The following is a 21061-nucleotide window of genomic DNA, read 5'->3' as shown; positions in this document are numbered from 1 at the left end:
TCACTAGAAGAGGGGAAGTCAGGTCTTCATAAAACCATAACCACTACTGACTTCAGAAATGGATTCAGATGGGCTTAAGTCACAGTGGGATTTATGTTCCATTTAACAAGGCCAGAGGTAGGTTAGGCCTAGGATTGGTCAATCCAGGGGCTCAGCAACATCAAAGAAAACCCAGCTTCTGCCCTAATTCCCCTCTGCCACCCCATATGTGTTGGCTTTTCCCCTATGGTCCCAAGACAGCTGAAGCACTTCTAAGCATCAAGCTTTCCAGATCTTCTTGCTTCTCTCTCTTTTTAAGAAAATATGCTTTATTGATTTTTTTTTTTAGAGAGAGAGAGAGGAAAGGAAATGGATAGAGAGATAGAAACATCGATGAGAGAGAAACATCATCAATTGGCCACCACCTGCATGCCCCCCACTGAGGAGCAAGCCCACAATCCAGGCATATATCCTAACTGGGAATCGAACCGGTGACCCCTTGGTGCCTGGGTCGATGCTCAACCAGAGCCACATCAGCTGGGCACTTGTCTTTCTCTCTGTTTGTATGTGTGTGTGTGTTTTGTCAGTTCTCATGCAAGGATATTTTCCATTGAGATAATATATATATATATATACTAGGGGCCTGGTGCACGAAATTTGTGCATGGGAGGGGAGGTCCCTCAGCCCAGTCTGCACCCTCTCACAATCTGGGACCCCGCGGGGGATGTCCGACTGCCGGTTTAGGTCCGACCTGCAGGGATCCCTATGAGATCGGGCCTAAACCGGCAGTTGGACATCCCTCTCGCAATCCGGGACCACTGGCTCCTAACTGCTCGCCTGCCTGCCTCATCACTCTTAACCACTCACCTGCATGCCTCATCACCCCTAACTGCTTGCCTGCCTGCCTCATTGCCCCTGACCACTCTGCCTGCTGCCTGATCACCCCTAACCGCTAGCCTGCCTGCCTGATCACCCCTAACTACTCTGCCTGTCTGCCTGATTGCCCTTAACTGCTCGCTTGCTTGCCTGATCGCCCCTAACTGCCTCTGCCTCATTCCCTGCCACAGAATGACTTCTGGAAGGTCATTTGGCTGTCCGGTCTAATTAGCATATTATATATATATATATATATATATATATATATATATATATATAATTTTTTTTTAGAGCGAGTGGAAGGGAGGGGGAGACACAGAGAGAGAAACATCAATATGAGAGAGAGACATTGATTGGTTGCCTCCTGCATGCACCCTGACCAGGGCCGGGAATTGAACATGCAACAGAGGTATGTACTCTTGACTGGAATTGAACCAGGACCCTTCAGTTCACAGGCGGATACTCTATCCACTGAGCCAAACTGGCCAGGGCCACCTGGCTCTTTTTTGTTGTTGTTAGTTGACATCTTTTATTAACCCATATGCAATTACTTGTCTTCTGGTTTGTTGAAGCAATAGGTCAGACAACATTTGCCACAGTAATGTCTGCCAAAGTAGCTGGCCATAAAACTCCAGCACCACGTTCATCTGAAGGGCACCCCTGACGAAGGCGACTGCTTTTGCCATTCTCATCCACTTTGCATTATTTCAGGACAGCCAGCTTAACCTTCTTTCTCTTGTGCTTATTCTCCTTGGGCGTGATGTAAGACTTCTTCCTTTTCTTAGCACCACCGTGAAGGCTCAACACAAGATGAAGAGTGGACTCCTCTTGAGTGTTGTAGCCAGACAAAGTACGTCCATCCTCCAGTTGCTTGCAAGCAAAGATCAGTCTTTGCTGATCAGAAGGAAATACTTCCTTATTCTGGATGTTGGCCTTTGCATTTTCTATTGTGTCTGAGGGTTCAACCTTGAGAATGATGGTCTTTCCCATAAAGGTTTTCATGAAAATCTGTATCTTAGCTACGATTCCACTACAGGTGGTGGATCAGAAAGAAAGAGCTGCTTGTCTCATCTTAGTAGCGAGAGAATTTCTCCCAGAACTATGCCCCCACCCAGCAGATTTCTTCTCTTGGCTAGAATTGAATCTAGACCACTCCCTTGGTGCTTGACCCAGGGTGCCTTTTCCATAGCACATGGTCATGGAGACCAACTCTCTGCTTTCCCAAGGAAGGATGGGATAGATTTAGACAGGCAACCAGCAGTGTATATCATGACAACTTATACCTTGTGAGCTTATAAATAGCTTGTAAATGCTTTTTATACATTTCTACTAATATGTTTCTCTTTCCACATCCCATGCTTGGGGTTAGTTCAACTGCCACCATCCCTTTCTTAACAGCCTCAAGGGTATTCTCTCTTTAACCCACACCCCATCACATATCTCCACTCCATGTCCCCAGAAGCTTTCTAATTCCCTAGTTAAGAAAGTGGAGAGAATTTCTTTCTCCACTGACTGAAAGAGAGCTCAGAATGCCATTCTCCCATTTATTTATTCACTTAGTATATATTTATTGAGTGTCTACCCTATGTCAGCCTGGCAGGGTGCTATGTGCTGAGAAAGGCAAATAAAGCACAGCTTCTGCCCTCAAGGAACTTGTAGAGGAAATAAGTAAATAGGCAAACCATCTAGTATGATGGTTGTCATATAAGGGGGTGGGGGATAGAGAACTATCGATAATATGGTTCAGGGACATTGTGGGGGGAAATAAGTATTTACAAGGTGGATTGGAACCAAGCCACATTGCTGATGTTTCCAAACTACTGGCTTAAAAATGAAATTTTTGAAGAATAATCAGTTTACCAATTAGGGGCCATATAGTGTCCCATATTAAGAGGAAAGCACGAGGGGAGGTTAGATTCTCCAGCTTTCCAAAGCAGTTGGTGACTTTGTCATTCACTAACTTACTTGAGCATCTCTTTTCTAGATTTTAATTAGAAGTACATATATGATGTTAAAATATATTCTACTAACTGATGAATGTTTCTTGTAAATTTTCATCAAGTTTCAGAAGGAACAAAATATTTTAGAACGAGTCCCTTATTGAATCTGGGTCTCTCTTACTCAAGATCATTTTCACTTATTTCAGAATTGTGTCAGGAGTCAGGGAGATGTTATGTGACTTGGCGGCTCCTACTTCTTGAGAATCATCCTGACTTCCCACGTGGCTTTCCTAGCTCCTCCTCAGACTCATCCAATCGTTGTCTCTACATCTTGGTCCTTTGTTCTTTGCTAGTCTCTGCGCACACCCTCTCCCCTGGAGACAGCATCTGTTTATGCGATGCTCCTATCACAACCCCGTGACTTACACACAAATTTACACTTTGGTTCTGTCTCTCTTCCAAGTGCCAAATCACATTTCCATATGACTGATGGATATTTCCAATTGGGTGTATTGCTAGTAATTCCAACTTAGTACACTGAAAGTCATCATACCCTCTTCATCATCTCTAATTCTATTCCTAATACAGGGTGTCCCAAAAAGTATACACACTGTAACTGCTGCTAGCTCAATTTTAAAGATGAAGTGTATTTTAATAAACACTGCGTTTATAATTATTCAAAGTGTGTATATACATTTGGGGGGATACCCTATATTTATTTATTCAAGGCCAACCAATTCAAATCCCATCTTCCCCATAGTAGTGCCTGTTATAGACCAGACTATAGACTGGTGAGCAGGCAGCCTACCCCCATAGATTCAGGTGATGATGTATCAGATAGTGAGTGACAATCACCTCAGCTAAAACTGATCTCTCATGTCTGATCTTCTAAAACCTTCATTGTCTATATAATAAAGATACAGCAATGAGAAGGGCTTTGAAGAGAATTTGTATGGGCTGGGCGCTATTGTAAGTGCTTAACACACAATAATCATTTAATCTTCACAACCCTGTGAGATAGCACTGTTTCTCCTACCTTTGTTTTTTACAGAAAAGGAAACAAAGATAGAGAGAGTGAAGAAACGCACCTAGAATTACAACGCTGGTAAGTGATGAGTTTGCTTCCATGAAAATAAAATAAAATTATAACAAATTCTGTTTGGGGTAAAAATAAAGTATTTAAACCAGTAAAACATACACTGAGCCATGTATATAAGGATGCACATTTCCCTTTGGCGTTGGGCTGTGATGTGACTTGGCCCAGCATTATTGGAACCTGCCTTTATTTAAACTTTTGCTATTTCGTGCATCATACAGCTTTTACATTAATTTGATTTTTTAAAACATCTCATTAAAATATTATGTATCTTGATTACTGGGTTGTTTTTGGCACCTTCTTAAATTTTGTGCTGCTCTAATCTTGGCTTGAGTGCTAGAGTTGGGATTCAAACCAAAGCAATCTGGCTCCAAGTCTCCTGACTGTTACACTACTCATGTCCTAGAACTCCGATTTTTGTATCTATAGCTACATATGACTGTTCTTTTCAATTAAACTAAAATCCTTGAGGGTATAGACCACTTATTATACTGCCTTCTTATATTTCCGAAGCATCTAGCATGGTGTTTGTTCGGCACACAAGGGTGCTTGATACAGGTTGGCTAAAAGGGAATCAAAAGAGACTTTAAAAAGAAAAAAAGAGAGAGAGAGACTTTACCATCATCACCAGCTACTGTTGCCACAATTTGTAGTTTTGCTTTCTTTATTGCAATTTCCCTCACATATTGCATTTTAATATTTAAAAAAAATCACTGAATATTATATTTCATAAAAAGATGATGGCGCTGTCCAGTGTGGCTCAGCTGATTTTGCATCATCCCATGCACCAAAAGGTCGAGGGTTCGATTCCCAGTCTGGGCACATACCCTGGTTACAGGTTCAAACACCAGTCCGGAGTGCATGAGGGAGGCAACCAACCAATATTTTTCTCTTACATGGGTGTTTCTCTCTCTCTCTCTCTCTCTCTCTCTCTCTCTCTCTCTCTCTCTGTCTCTCTCTCTCTCAAATCAATAAAAACATATTTTAAAAAAGGATGATGAATGAACACATTAATAAAAACATTATGAAAATAAAATGCTTTCTTCAAACCAGTGTTTTCTTTTCAGTGCAACTTTTGCATTTTTTTGGAAATATATGGCTTTTGGGAAGAAATCCTAGAAGTTTTAGTTTTGTGAGTGAACAGATCAGTGTCGTAAAGAGAAGATAGGATGCTCATTGGCATCATTGTCAGCTCTTCAGTTACAAAGTGATAGTTTCTGAAGGCACAACAGTTCTGTGGTTTATGCTTCCCTACAACCCTGAGCTCCTCCCACCCCCTGCTGTGCGATCCTCTTCACCTGCGGTGTGCCCCTCTCGGCCTGGTAATGCCACTCCTGGTTGCTTACATCTTCTCCGGCACCACTTCTGGGAATGCCAGGAGGGGGTGAGTATTTTCCCTCTCGCCAGTGAACGCTTAGAAATGCGGCTTTTTTTGGAGGTGGGATCAGGGATGAATGAGACAATTTCTTCAGGGCGCATTATATAAAACCCTCTGAGAGCTCTCCTCGGGGTAGGAGTCTTGGAGACAAAATAAAGGAAATGGATAGCACCAGGGAAGGTTCATGGCAGATGACTTCTGGGCCCCTCTTGCTGGGCATTGTCGCTGTCAAAGAGTTCTAACCCTTCTTGCAGGTCCACTCCTGGGCTGGAGTGAAAAAGATACTTTTCACTTGGATGTGCTTGTCTATGTGAAAAGCCTCTGAGCAGGTCTGAGCTTCTGTTGCATTTTATTTTGGAGTATTGCATGCTTCCTGGTTTAAGGACCCATGTTACAAAGAGCCTTCAAAGAGTAGAGCCAGGCACACTATCACCAGCTTGAAACTTGGGATCATCCTGATGCTTCTTTATGCTCCCGGGTTCTGCCAGGAATGAAATACTGTACGCAGACATATTTGGAAATCTTACTGTTAGCCTATGTAGCATGAAGCATGGTGTAATTACCCAAACTCCACCGCTATAGCATTTGCCTAAGGTCTGTCTCACTACGAAGAGAGCAGGTGTGAGGAGAACTGAATAGAATTGTTAGTTTGCACTAAGGACAGTTTTGCTGAAAAGCATCTTTCCCATCAGATTTGTGCACGGAAAACCCTGCTCCATTCCTGGAAATACAACTTCATGAATGTTGGGGAAAGAAGAAACACTCCTGCTGAACACAGTATTTTTTTTTAAAATTGATTTGAGAGAGAGAGACATGGCTATGCTGTTCCGCGTATTCATGCACTCATTCGTTGATTCTTGTATGTGTCCTGACTGGCGATCAGACCCTCAACCTTGGCATATCGGTCCGATGCACTAACCAGCTGAGCTACCAGGCCAGGGTGAACATAGCCTTTTTTTGGTGCAGTGGTTAGCTCCTCCAGTGCCTCCCTCTTCATCACCTAGACCACCATGGACTATAATGGGGCGGCAAAATTTTTCAAGTTTAATGAACACTCAAATCCATTGTAACTTCAATTTTAATAATCTGAGCAGGTAAAAGAGTTTAGTTAGAGAATCTGAGTTAGAGAAATCTGGTGAGAGTCTCCAAATAGATGAAAAAGAACAGCATGAAACGTCACTACAAAGTGAGAAAAAAGGTTGCAAAGAGTGGGCAGCAGTAGGGCGCAGTGAGTGCTAAGACCTGGTGCTGCACGTTACCTCTCTGCGCTCTCAGGGGAGGCAGGAACATTCTGAAAGTAAGTGAGGCAGCCAGAGCTTCATCTGGGGTGAGCCAGCCCCAGACCAGGGCACAACAGAGGTCAACGAACATCCTACCCCTCCTTCTGGATCAAGGCCAGTTCTATGCACAGTGGCAGGGAGCTTAAATTCAGAGGCATGAGGGCTTGATGTCCAGTCTTAGATTTAGATGAAAAAAAGGTTAAGAAAGTAACAAGTGGGGAGGTCTGGAAGGATGTGATTTAAGGAACACGAATCGTGGGGCAGGTGCTGGCCACGGGGCTGGAGACGTGGGTGGACATAATGCCGTCCTCATGGAGCTGTGGCCTGTCCACGACCGTGTATCTTACATCCCAGCCCACTACACCTCCAGGATTGCCTGGTGTTACAGAAATTGCAAGCACTCTTTCAGGACCACGTGCTGATATGGATGGGAGTTACAACTAGAAGGGTCTGCAGTGATGACTCCCTTTCCTTTCCTCCTTCCGTGGCATTGCCTGCACTTCAGATAACCTTTGTACCACCCCCTTGGCGCAGTGTTTCTTCAACACCTGCCTCAACTTTCCTCCTGCTGAGCTCTGCTCCGCCACACATTTGCCTCCCCAGAGAGCTAATTATGAGCCTCTATTTCAGTACCTACTTACAATGAAAGCTCGTGTCACATACCTATGTGCAAATTTTGATGGATATGATCCCAGAAGAGTGTTGAAGCAATGCTTTTGGAGATGTTTCATCCAGGTGATGGTTCAGGGAAGTTGAAATAGGGCTGGGCGGGTCAGTGCCGGCCAAGTGGATGCCTAATACGTGCTTATGGACAAAAGCCATCACGATAATGATGGAATGACCTAGTGCAAGTTTGTTTGGAACATTTTCTGTTTATATAGAGACAGAGGAACCTCTGTGCTCATCAAGGTCACAGCTTAGGCTACCTCACCCTGGTAGGTAAGTGCCCACCTTGGCAGGCCCACCAGCCTTTCTCTACCTTGAGAAATAATGTTTCGGATCTAACAGTAGCTGAAAATATTTGAGCATTGCGTCTCAAGCTTTGGATTTTTACTCACAGCCTTTCTTGTTAATGCTATCATCTCTTCGAATGCTATCATCTCTTGTGGTCTCTGAGCCAGTTCTAAATGGCTGGGACACTGTTATCACTGCCTCGTCTCCATTTCATAGGTGTGAGCTGCAAAGGGGGCGGGGAGGGGTTGAGATAGAAACAGTGTAAGTGTTTGTTGATTTACCTACATCTTGGATTTTGAAAAGGAAACTCAGCTCTTCCAAATTGGCTTTTATCATCTATTCAAGGTGGAGAACTCTGTAGAAATGCCCCTCCCCTTAATACAAGAACAAAAACTCTGTGTTCAGAGCTTCCATGCACTTTTGTGTTTAAAGATGGAAATGTCTGTGGGACCAAAGATCTCCAAGCCCCATTGCAGGCCCCTCGTTTCCGGTGAGGGAGGGGGGGTCCTATAAAACCTTGTGTTGCTGAAAACCCTCCTGGGATTCCGTCCACCTTGAGGCAGGGTTCAGCATGTCATCAAACTGACAGCAGGGGACTGTTTCACCGGCCTGACTTGTTCTTACTCTTTCCTCCAGGTTTCACTCGATGTTTCTGCGCCCTGCCGGGTGTGGGAGGCGTGACTCACCAGGTGACTCACCAGGTGACTCACCAGGTGAGAGGAAACTGCTCTGTGCTACAGACAGGGTGCTGCAGGATGATTGAGGAACTGCTCATTCAGGCTTGGTGACATTTTGTTCTTCCTCGGATATGCGATTGGCTACTTGCTCCCAAGGAGAACCAGTCCGTTGAGAATTCAAACATTACATTAATTCCTCTTTCTACACAAGTGGCCAAACAAGTTTTTTTTGTTTGTTTGTTTGTTTGTTTTACTGGAAGCATAGCCTAGTGCCCGGAGAAAGATGGGGGTGAGGAGAAGAGAGACTGAGTTTAAAAGGCAACGGAACCTGTAGGAAACTGCTTTTCTGCCTAATTGCAAGGTTTATGCCACCTTTTCATTGACTGTGATCTGAGGCATCAGTAGACTAAGAAAGGATTTTAGTGAGGACAACCTCACATTAATCTGTGCCACGAAGCTCCCTCTTTCCTGTCGCAGCGCCATCCGCTTGGCCCAGATCTCACCTGGCCATCTGACTCCTCTGAGTTGCATTTTATATATAACACCTCCTCCCTTCACTCTCAGACTAGGGACTTGTGCAGAACTCTAGTGGCTACAGACCTGCTACAACTGTGGAAAGAAGCTAGTTAGATGGACGCTGCTAAAGTCAGGTGAACCTACACACCAGGGGTTCTAGGGAAGTAACCTCACAGGCTCACCTGATCATACATTCCTAACTGGGCAGGTCATGGTCGGGAGTCACATCCCCCGCATATACCTTTTTTAGTAAAAGGTTTATCGTTTTTAAAAAATATATATTTTTTATTGATTTCAGAGAGGAAGGGAAAGGGAGAGGGAGATAGAAACATCAATGATGAAAGAGAATCATTGATCAGTTGCCTCCTGCACGCCCCACACTGGAGATCAAGTCTACAACCTGGGCATGTGCCCTGACAGGGAATTGAACCTCCTGATTCATAGGTCAACGCTCAACCACTGAGCCATGCTGGCTGGGCTAAAAGGTTTATCTTTGCTTTAAGTAAGGCCTGCCCATTGTTTCTGTGCATCTAGATTTACACACCTTTGATACCTCTTTTTTTTTCCAGAGCAACCACCCTTCAAAGAGCACAGAATCTTAACTATCCTGGAATCCAATCCCCACCTTGCTTCCTCCCACCTTCATGTAATCGTCCTCACATCCCCTCCTTAATTGCAAATGCATACAAGGAGCTGCAAACTGCCATTTTCAGAGGCACTTTTCTCAGCCTGTTGATATCTTCCTTCTAGAAATATCCTCTGTTTGGCTCAAATAAATTTTTTGTGGAAGTTCTTTACAGGTTTGGACGTACTTACCTCAAACCTCCTGGCACTCCCTCACTCTCAGAGGCTTGTTCACCCCTATGTCCTTTGGTTTCCCTCCTGAAGGCATTTCTAGAGCTGGGTAGCTTGATTACATTACTTTCTTTTTAAAACCTTAATGTTACTAGTTTATTCAGTTATACCCAAGAGCTTCAAGTCAGGTATTTTGGATAGTTGGTCCCAAATTCAACTGTATATTAGAACCATAGCAGTAAGGAAGGGAAAGAAGTTAGCTTAGAAATATACAGTCCAGGACTCAATGACTTTACTAATACATTCCACAAAAAATTTAAAGGAGAATTAACACCAATCCTTCTCCTCAAAGTCTTCCCAAAAATTGAAGATGAAGGAACACTTCCTAACTCATGCTATGAGAACAGCAGTTTCCTGATACCCTGATTCAAAAGCCAGAAAAAGACTATACTAGAAAACCACAGACCAAGGTCTGTTATGACTATAGGTTCAAAAATCCTCAACAAAATACTAGCAAATTGAATTCAGAACTATATTAAAAGGATCATATATCATGACCAAATTCAACTTATTCCTAGCTTGCAAGGATGGTTCAACATGTGAAAACCAATCAGTGTAATACACCACATTAATAGAATGAAGGGGGAATAAACCACATGTTCACCTCAGCTGCTGCAGAAAAAGCATTTGACAAAATTCAACACTCAATAAACTAGGGATAAAAGAAAATTTCATCAACACGATAAAGGCCATATATGAAGAATCCATAGCTAACATCATCCTCAATGATGAAAGACTGAAAGCTTTTCTCCTAAGATCAGGAGCAAAACAAGGATACCCACTTTTATTCAATACTAGAGGCCCGGTGCATGAAAATTCATGCACTTGGGGTGGGAGGGTCCCTCAGCTTTGCCTGTGCCCTCTGGCAGCCCAGGAGCCCTCGGGGTGGGGGGGATGTCCACCAGCTGGCTTAGGCCCGCTCCCTGGGGGATCAGGCCTAAGCTGGCAGTCAGACATCCCTCTGGCAGCCTGGGAGCCCTTGGGCTGCGGAGGAGGTGGGAGAGGCTCCCACCACTGCTTCTGTGATTGCAGCCATCAGCCCAGCTTGTGGCTGAGTGGAGGTCCCCCTGTGGGATTGCACTGACCACTAAGGAGCAGCTCCTGCATTGAGCATCTGCCCCCTGGTGGTCTGTGCACATCATAGTGACTGGTCATTCCTGGTGGTTCCGCCATTAGGGTCAATTTGCATATTACCCCTTTATTATATAAGATAGTATTGGGAGTTCTAGCCAGGATGATTAAGCATCAGAAAGAAATAAAAGGCACCCAAATTGGAAAGGAAGGAGTAAAATTATCTCTGTTCACAAATGACATGACCTATATGTAGAAAAATCCTACGGATCTCTCAAACATTCATGTGTGCACACACACATGCACACCAGCTAGAGTTAAACAAATTCAGTAGCTGCAGGATACAAAATAACTCATGAAAACCAGTTACATTTCTATACACTAGCAAAGAAAATCTGAAATGGAAATTTAAAAAATAATTCCACTTACCATGATATTAAAAAGAATAAATGCTTAAGAATAAATTTTTAACCAAGGAGGCTAAAGATTTGTACACTGGAAACTACAAAACACTGCTGAAGGAAATTAAAGAAAATGTCAATAACTGGAACAATACACTGTGTTCAGGCATTGGAAGACTTAATATTGTTAAGATAAAATACTACCCAAATTGCTCTACATATTCAATGCAATCTCGATCAAAATCTCAGCAGCACTATTTTGGCAGAATAGAAAAACCCATTCTAAAATTCATATGGCATCTTGAAGGAGCCTGAATAGTCAAAAACAATCTTGCAAAAGAAGAAGAAAGTTAAAGTTTTCACACTCCCTGATTTTAAAACTTACTACAAAGCTGCAGTAATCAAAGCAGCATGGTTCTGGCATACAGAAAGACTTACAGACCAATGGACTAGAATAGAGAGCCTGGAAGAAAACCCTTGCATCTATGCTCAAGTGTTGTTGTCTTTTTTTACAAAGGTGCCAAGACCATTCAATGGGGAAAAGACAATCTTTTCAACAAATAATGCTGGAAAAACGGAATATCCACATTCAAAAGAATGAAATTGGACCCTTACCTTATACCATATACAAAAATCAACTCAAAATGGAAAACAAACCTAAACTTAAGAGCTAAACTATAAAATTTGAAAAACATAGGCAAAACATTTCATGACATTGTATTTGGTATTGTTTTTTTGTTTTGTTTTTTTTATGTGACATCAAAAGCACAGACCAAAAAAAAAAAAAAAAAAAAAAAAAAAGACAAATTGGGCTTCAACAAAATAAAAACTTCAATGTATCAAAGGTCACTATCAAGAGAGAGGAATGACAATCCATAGAATGGGAAAAAATGCAAATAATCTATTTAATAAGGGATTAATGTCCAGAATATATTAAAAATTGCTCTAAATCAACACCAGAAAATCCCAAACAACCTAGTTTTAAAATAGGTAGATAACGAGTGAGGTCTTATGGCTCTTCCAGTTCAGCTCAACTACTGAAAAAATGCAGCTGCATGAGTGACCCGAGCCAACAGAATCACCACCCATTCTACCTTCAGAATTGTGAGAAATGATAATTTGCTGTTGTTTTGGGAAAAAAGTGGGCAAAGAATTAAATATTTCTCTAAAGCAGATATGCATACGGCCAATAAGCACATGAAAGGATGCTCCACATTATTAGTCATTTGGGAAATCAACACTACAATGAGATATTGCTTCACACCCCTTTGAATGGCTATTACAAAAACAAGCAAACAAACAAAATAACTAAGAAAAACAAACAAAACCTCCAGAAAATAACAAGTGTTGGCAAAGGTTGGAGAAATCAGAGCGCTTGAGCATTGCTGGTGGGAACGTAAAATGGTGCAGCTGCTATGGAACACAGGTCAGTGGCTCCTCACAGTTAGACACAGGGTGACCAGATGATCCAGCAATTTCTCCCAAAGGAATTGGAAATAGAGAACCATGTCCTATTCCGTGGCCCTGGGAGGGACTGAAAACCCGGAGCCCTCAGAGGCTGAGAAACCGGCTTCTTATTATTGCCTTTGCCATCTCTGCTGCCCCCACAGTTGCTGACAAGAAACCTGGTCTCAGGCTTTAGTGGAGAACTCTTCCGGTGGGAAGGAGAAGACAGCTCGTACTTAGTGGTTTGCCTTTGGGGCGTCAGCGGTGTGGGTGAGGCGCCCTCCCTCCCCTAGAACCAGAGGTTGCTTTACATAAATCCACCCTTGTTTGAAATCCATCAAGTCTTGTTAAGTCCAACACAACATCACGTAGCACTTACAAGACTAGAAGGACTTACGGTGTTAGAATTACCTAAATGGTGGGGGATGAGTTCTGAAGTTGAAGGTGGAAAATGAACAGTGAACTGCAGCACCACTCCAATCGCTGCGACTGTTCACCAGTTCTACCTCTCTGACTCCAAAGCATGCTGCCTGGTATCCAAGTGAAATGCTGGATCCACACAGGGTGCTGTTGGCATCAGACAGGGTAACAAGAATTTTTTCTCTACATGAGCCCCAGACTCCCCCTAAGGTCATCACACTGTCAGAAGCAGAAGAGGAAGGTCTAATACTCAAATAAAGGCAGGACATGTGCCACATCTCTAGGAGAGTCAGCAGTTGCATTTGACTTTGGACCATTGGCAGCATTCCCCCAAATTAAATTCAGATAAAAAGGCAAAGATCAAGTAGTGGCATACCCAGTGCACATCTGATATGAGAATGGGGAGACTTTCCTTACATACGTCAGCCCTGGGAATACGAGGAAGCTGTTAGGTCTATTGCTCATGCATCCTGCAGCTAAAGATAACTATGGTGACAATGTTTGTGCTGTACTCTGCTTACCCGATGTCCCCAATGTCTTCGTGATCGCTACTGAATCAGGAAGCTGTGTCCCTGTGTTGTGCTGGAAGGGGAAGAAGCAGATGATCAAACATCAGAAAGGTCCTGGGATTGCAGGGCCGACCTCATCCCTTCTCTGTTCGTATATGAGTGTGTGGAGCTGGAGCTTGCCCTGAAACTGGCATCTGTAGAGGGTGATCCCTTTGATTCTGACTTTTCTTGTCCGATTAATCTTCATAGAGATCCCAAGGGTCCCACAAGCTATCACGGGACTCAGGAATCTGGTGAACATAGTGTTGGGCTAATTGGATTTAGAAATCTCTTACATTTCTTGAATCAGATGAAGATAAGGATAGTTTATAGCAGCGGTTCTCAACCTTCCTAATGCCTCGACCCTTTAATACAGTTCCTCATGTTGTGGTGACCCCCAACCATAAAATTATTTTTGTTGCTGCTTCATAACTGTAATTTTGCTACTGTTATGAATCGTAATGTAAATATCTGATATGCAGGATGTATTTTCATTGTTACAAATTGAACATAATTAAAGCATAGTGATTAATCACAAAAACAATATGTAATTATATATGTGTTTTCCGATGGTCTTAGGCGACCCCTGTGAAAGGGTTGTTCAACCCCCAAAGGGGTCGAGACCCACAGGTTGAGAACCACTGGTTTATAGGAAGTTACTCCCAAATGGAAATGCTTTGTGGAGCACACCGTTTGTACGAAGCCAGTGCCGTGCAGGCAGTCAGCTCTGATTCGAGGATTCTGGGGCCTGTGACGATCTGCATCACCAGTACCTACAAATGCCTCCCAAGGCCTTTATTAAGCACAGTCTACCCAGCATCTCCTCCCCTGCTTTGTACTCAAAATGTTGCAGTGGTAGAGCCTCCCCTCTGAATTCTGGCTGAACCCTCGGATTCCTTTGAAAAGCATTTTCGAAGCACTTTGTAAGATAGTGCTGCAAATCCAGCATTTTTGAAATCATTTGATAAGGAATGTCTTCATCTCATCAGCAGAGCCACCCAGGTGTTCAGGGAACAGTACATTCTTAAACAGGACCTGGCGAAGGAGGAGGTCCAGCTGAAGGTCAAATTATTATGTGACCAAAAAAAGAAACAACAAGATCTCTGTTATTGTTGAGAAGAAAGGAAAGTCTATGGCAGTGGCTCTCAACCTGTGGGTCGCGACCCCTTTGGGGGTCGAACAACCCTTTCACAGGGGTCGCCTAAGACCATTGGAAAACACATATATAATTACACTAGTAGCCCAGTGCACAAAAATTTGTGCACTTGGGGGGGCGGGTCCCTCAGTTATTAAACATTTATTGGCACAACACTGACCACATTGGTAGTGGTGGTGGTCTTGTCAGAATGTGTTATATTATGCAGATGAAAATCTATTTAAACAGATTTGATGTAGATATTTTCAAAGACGGAAGAATTGTCCCTGTCAACTATTTTAGTTGATTCATATCTTCAGTAATTGTCATCATTGCAAAGTTTTCAGTCCCCATATGGATTGCTGGATATAATAGGTCATGCGCTGTCCCTGTCCTTTGTAGCCTTTGTTACCTTAAGGACTCTAGTTTTCCATTTATATGTTTAAGTACCAACCTTACCAGCTTAAAAATGTAAGCTTTTAACACTGCTCTCTCTGTTCCATATCCTTCCGATAAAAAGTGGAGTTGGGTTGCAGCACAGGAGAGAAATTCAGAAGGGGAATATTGAAGTAATGACTGCAGTAGGAGAAGAGGGAACCTATTTCCCTGGCCACAGGCGCTGACGCCCTGGACCACAGGGCTGGCAGCTTCTCTGGGTGGCTGCAGCCTGGGACCTCGGGCAGGTGGCTTGTCCATCTCCTGGGCTTCAGCCAGCCTCAGGCGCTGGCGCCTGGACCAAAGGTGGGCTGCTTCTTCTTCTGGCAACTTCTTCTTCTGTGCTTCCAGGGAGGGCAGTCAGTTATGTGTATATGTGTGTGCATGCAGACATAGGTGTGTACATGTTTGTATGTGGAAATCTGCTGGGCAAGTCAAAACCATAGAAGAGTTGCCCCCTAGCTCTTGAATCTTCCAGAGATATCCCCCACTTTTTTATTCTATCACTACTGGAGAGTCAGTATTTGCAGCCAGCCAGCCAGTGACCCTCTCAGTGTCTATTTCTGACTTCTTCTTTCCATTTGTCTTCCAACCCCTAATCATATTTCCACCTGGATGCATCATTTTTACTCCCAATATGCTGTATAGAGAAGGATTCAGGATGCTGTCTTCCCATGAATAGTACTCAGTAACAAACCAATTGCATTTTAGTTGGGCAATGCCCCTACCCACCCTTCAAATCCCTTCCACCATGCATTTCTGTTTCCCTTTTTGTTTGTTGGATTGTTCTGCTGCTCCTTCTCCTCACCCCACCACCCTTGGATCATAATGTAAAATTCTTTTACCATGTCAAGAAATTATTAAAAATACAGGTACTTTGGAAAAAAAAAAAATACAGGTACTTCTCTGAACACCGGCAGGGGTGGGGGGGCAGGGGCAGGGTTCTCCAATCTGGCTTCTCCACCTGGCTTCTCCGATCACCGGCTGGGGGGTGGGCAAAAGCTGCCCCGGTTCTCCAATCACAGCTCTTGCCTGCCACCTGGGTTTCCGATCACCATCAGCAGCAGGCGGCTTCTTCCGTCCTTCCCCTTTTGCCTCCCAGCATTGTGCCTATGTATGCAAATTAACTTCCATCTTTGTTGGTGGTTAATTTGCATATTGCCCTGATTAGCCAATGGGAAGCGTAGCGAAGGTAGGTCAATTACCATGTTTGTCTATTATTAGATAGGATATTGTTTTTGTGATTAATCACTATGCTTTAATTATGTTCAATTTGTAACAATGAAATTGGGGGTCACCACAACATGAGGAACTGTATTAAAGGATCACAGCATTAGGAAGTTTGAGAACCACTGGTCTATGGGAAATGCCTGAGTGCTTTGCTGACAAATATGAGGAAGTCAAGGAAAAACAAGGAGATAGGAACAGGATGAATAAAGTATGTCATAGTTTTCATTATCAGCTCCCAGTTCTCTGCTAGCGAGAGACACATGAAGAACGAATTACAGCTGATGCCTGATTAATTTTGACATTTGGGCAATGCCATCAAACAGGTTATTATGAAAAAAGATTATCAGCAGCAAAAGATGGAAAAGGTACCGAGTCCTCCAAAACCCACCATTACTCTCAGTGCCCACCAGCGAAGGTGCATTCAGTCCATCCTGAAAGTGAAGGGTGAGCCCATAGGAGAAATGCTGAAACAAATTAATGATGTCTGAAATCGTGTAAATTTCTGACACCACCAACAGCACAGTCACACCTGAAGTTAACACAAGTGAAGGTTTAAATTCATATTGTAAAACAAACAGCATTTTCTAATTTATAGAGGCATTTGGATTAAAAAAAAAAAAAAGAATTGAAAACAGGGACTGAAATCGAAACTTATGCACCAATGTTCATAGTGGCATTATTCACAATAGCCCAAAAGGTAGAAATAACTCAACTGCCCGCCAAAATGTGGTAACTACATACAATGGCATATTATTTAGCTATAAAAAGGAATGATTCTAATTCATGCTATGACATAGATAATCCTTGAAACATCATGCTAAGTGAAATAAACAAAACACAAAGGGACACATATTTTATGAAAGTAAAATAGAGGTTACCAGGAGTTTGGGGGAGGAGGAGATGGGAACTTATTATTTAACAGGTACAGACTTTCTGTTTCGGATAAGGATAGTGGTGATGATGGCATAAAACGGTGAATATACTTAACGGTATGGAATTGCAGACTTAAAAATGGTTAGTTAAAATGGTAAATTCTATATGATGTATATTTCACCACAGTAAAACAGAATTTTTAAAAAATATACACATATTCTAGTCTTGCTCAAAGACCCCTGGACCTACAATATACTGACTATACCTGCGCAGCTGTGCCCGCCGCAGGTTTTAAAAATATGAATCCTTCCCTCTTCCTGACTGCCCTTTGCTGTGGAATAGCTTCAGCTGCTCCAAAACTTGATGGAAGTTTAGATGCACGAAGGAACCAGTGGAAGGCAACACACAGGAAACTCTATGGCTTGAATGAAGGAGGATGGAGGAGGACAACGTGGGAGAAGAATATGAAAATGATTGAGCTGCACAACCAGGAATACAACCTAGGGAAACAGAGCTTCACCATGGCAACAGATGCCTTTGGTGACATGATCAGTGAAGGATTCAGGCAAGTGGTGAATGGCCTTCAAAATCAGAAGCACATGAAAAGAAAAATGTTCCGGAACCTCTCTGCTGAATTCCCCCAACTGTGAATTGGAGAGAGGAAGGCTGTGTAGTTCCTGTGAAGGACCAGGGTCACTGTAGTTCTTATGGAGCTGTTCCAGAAAACTGGCAAACTTACTTCACTGAGTGATCAGAACCTTGTAGCCTGCTCTCAGTGTCGGGCAATGAGGGCTGCAATGGCGGCCTAATGGATAATGCCTGCCGGTATGTTGAGTCCAAGGGGGAGGGCTGGACTCAGAGGAATCCCATCCATATCATGCAAAGGTTGGACCCTGCAAATACAAGCCCGAGGATTCTGTGGCCAATGACGCTGGCTTCGTGGACATCCGTGTGCAGGAGAGGTCCCTTGCGAAGGCAGTGGCAACTGCGGAGCCCATCTCTGTTGCAGATGCATGACAGCTTCCGTTGCCGCGAAGAAGGCATTGGTGATGATCCAGACTGCAGCAGTGAAGACCTAGGTCACGGCGTTCTGGTGGTTGACTGTGGCTTTGAAGGAGCAGAATCAAATAGCAGTAAATATCGGATTGTCAAGCACAGCTGGAGCGCAGCTGGGGGCAAAAATGGCCATGTAAAGATTCCCAAGGACCAGAACAAGCCGGGGAATCGCAGCCACCCGGCTGTGTGAGAGGATGGCGATAAGGAAAGATTTGATTGAGAGCAGGATACCCAGAGGAGGAATTTTATCTTCAAACTGACCACATTTTACTGCAGCGGATCTTGAAGATCCAAGTTGTGACTTGAATTCTGTGACATTTTACACTGGTAAAATGTTATCACTTCTTTAATTACTGCCGGAAACAGTTTTGTATGATTGATTTGCCTAATAACTGAAATTTTATGTCTTATAAGTACATACAACGTTTTACCTTAAAAAAAAACTGAATTCTATATGCAACCCCCCCTCCCCCCAAAAAAACACATATATCCCAATCTTGATGAGGCTCACTGATTAATACAGTAAATATGGGTTGGGAACCTGGAATATGTATTTGTTTAAAATATATTTTTATTGATTTCAGAGAGGAAGGGAGAGGGAGAAACATCACTGATGAGAGAGAATCATTGATTGGCTGCCTCCAGCATGCCCCTCACTGGGGATCAAGACTGCAACCTGGGCGTGTGCCCTTGACTAGAATTGAATCCAGGACTCTTCAGGCCACAGGCCGATGCTCGATCCACTGAGCCAAACCAGCTAGGGCTGGACTATCTATCTTTTAATGCCTTCCTGTCTTTCTCAGGCATAGCTAGGTTTGAAAACTTATGGTTTAATCTCTGCCAGGTCTTTCCAAGGGAACTGGTGCTAGCCTGTGAGGAAATGTTCACCAATCTATGTGAAATATGTGTGTACTGTTCGTAGACATAAGTGTACTAATGTTAAATCTAAAGTGCTGCTTTAAAAATCAGAGATTGTCATGACCACATTGTTTCGGTGTTAAGATGCCCAGTCATTGAAGTGATGATGACAATCGTTCGGGTTGCTTTTTAAATGTCTGTACTCGGCAAAATAGAAATGAGCCATCCTACATTTTTGGAATGTTCATGGTTCGTGAAATTCCAAAGTCTGGGAAACTTTGCTCCAGACACCAACCATGTGAAAATAGTAATGACAGAGAGACTGCTCCTGCTATTTATTTTACTTGCACACTAAGAAGTGGAAAGGACCCCATACATCTTTCTCTAGTTCAGAGGACCCTGGAGCAAGAAATGGCACATTGACAGCATGAGGATGCGGTTCTCCGGGGCCTGTTGCAATCTTCTTCCTCAGCAGGCAGCAGGGGCAGCCGGGAGGAGACAGGTGGCGGTGGCGCCAGGAGAGGAGAGAACAGTATAACTTCCTGGAGAACAAGTTGTTACCGTGTCTGGGAGGGTGCCTTGAAGGCCCTCCTCAACTTGCCGAGTTGAGTTTGGGGGCTGAGGTGGGGCGGGGGCTGAAGTACAGCCATTTCTGGGGGATGCATTCCGGAGGGGCGGGGGGGGGGGGGGGGAGCCAGTGTGTGGGAGCCCCGCCCGCCCCCCCCCCCCCCAGGAGGATTAGTTAATTGCTGAAAAGTGCTTCCGCAGCACAAAGATCTGGAGACACTGCCTGTGCCTTGGCTCAGGCCTGCGTGGGAGCTGCATTTCTGAGTCGCTGGGCTCTGCTAGGAGGCTGTGCAACCAGAAACGGCTCCTCCCTCTTGTGGGGCAGTCCTTTCAGAATTCCTATACAGTGCAGTCTATTTTGAGAGAGAAGCTAAGTTTATTTTGTAAGATGTTTGGGTAAAGGAGCCACACCGGATTTCAGTTCTGTTTTAATTTTTTTGTGAGTTTTTAAAGTTCACACTCAGTCATTTATACATAAACAAGATTATGCAATATGTTCTATTCTGTGATCTCTCTCTCTCTCTCTCTCTCTCTCTCTCCTTTAACAGTGTTCCCTGGAGCTCTTTCTATGTAGGTACATATAGGCTTCCCTTATTTTCTTTTTTGAATTGATTTTTATGAGAGGGAGGGAGACAGACAAGGAGAGAGAGAGAGAGAGAGAGAGAGAGAGAGAGAGAGAGAGAGAGAGAGACAGACATTGGTCTGCTGCCTCCAGAACCCGCCCCGACCAGGGATGGAACCCACAACCTGGGTATGTGCTCAGACTGGGAATCAAACTCACCACCCTCTGGTATACAGGATGACGCTCCAACCAACTGAGCCACATCGGCCAGGGCCTCCTCCATTTCCTTTAACAGCCACATTCCTTCCCATAGCTGTATAGGACGCACAGGCTGTTTGCCATTTTTTACTGTTACAAACAATATTAGAGTAAACATTCTTGTACACAAATGTGTACACTTATGTGTAAGTGTTTCTGAAGGTTGTATTCCTAGAAATGGAATTTCTGAACCAAAAGACATGCACATTTCAATTTTTTGGTAAAAAATACCAAGGCTCTCTCCTAAAATTCTGTTCTAATTTATTTTTTTTAAATATGTTTTTATTGATTTTTTTTTTTTAGAGAGAGAGAAAGAGAGAGGGATAGAGAGATAGAAACATCAATGACGATCAGCTGCCTCCTGCATATCCCCCTACAGAGGACAGAGCCCGCAATCCGGGCATGTGCCCTGACCTGGAATCGAACCGGTGGCCTCTTGGTTCCTGGGTCAATGCTCAACTGCTGAGTTACACCAGCCAGGTGATTCTGTTCTAATTTAGATAGCCACCATCATACTCATCAACACTGGACATGGCATCAGGTTTTTTTAATTGCCAGCGTCATGTGCAGGAAAAGGGGTGTCATTTTAAATTTCAACTCTCTGATTTACCAGTTAGGTTGTACATCTTTTCATATGCCTACCCACCATT

At 43.5% G+C, this 21061-nt stretch overlaps 3 pseudogenes across 3 annotated transcripts; 2 read left to right on the top strand and 1 right to left on the bottom strand.

Annotated features, from left to right (window-relative positions):
* Positions 1–1402: 1402 nt before the first annotated feature.
* LOC308516953 (ubiquitin-ribosomal protein eS31 fusion protein-like) lies at positions 1403–3063 on the bottom strand (annotated as a pseudogene). Its single transcript has 2 exons — positions 3050–3063; positions 1403–1885 (listed from the first exon to the last, which is right to left on the bottom strand). The product of its transcript is annotated as a ubiquitin-ribosomal protein eS31 fusion protein-like (transcript).
* Positions 3064–12529: 9466 nt separating this feature from the next.
* Positions 12530–16725, top strand: LOC308516848 (nuclear pore complex protein Nup88-like; annotated as a pseudogene). Its single transcript has 3 exons — positions 12530–13762; positions 14090–14575; positions 16339–16725. The product of its transcript is annotated as a nuclear pore complex protein Nup88-like (transcript).
* A 684-nt stretch (positions 16726–17409) lies between these two features.
* On the top strand, positions 17410–18356 carry LOC308516765 (procathepsin L-like; annotated as a pseudogene). Its single transcript has one exon. The product of its transcript is annotated as a procathepsin L-like (transcript).
* Positions 18357–21061: the final 2705 nt, after the last annotated feature.

Source organism: Myotis nattereri (assembly GCF_964212035.1).
Source record: "Myotis nattereri genome assembly, chromosome: 1".
NCBI classification, from domain to species: Eukaryota; Metazoa; Chordata; class Mammalia; order Chiroptera; family Vespertilionidae; genus Myotis; species Myotis nattereri.
This window is presented reverse-complemented; position numbering and strand designations above follow the sequence as displayed.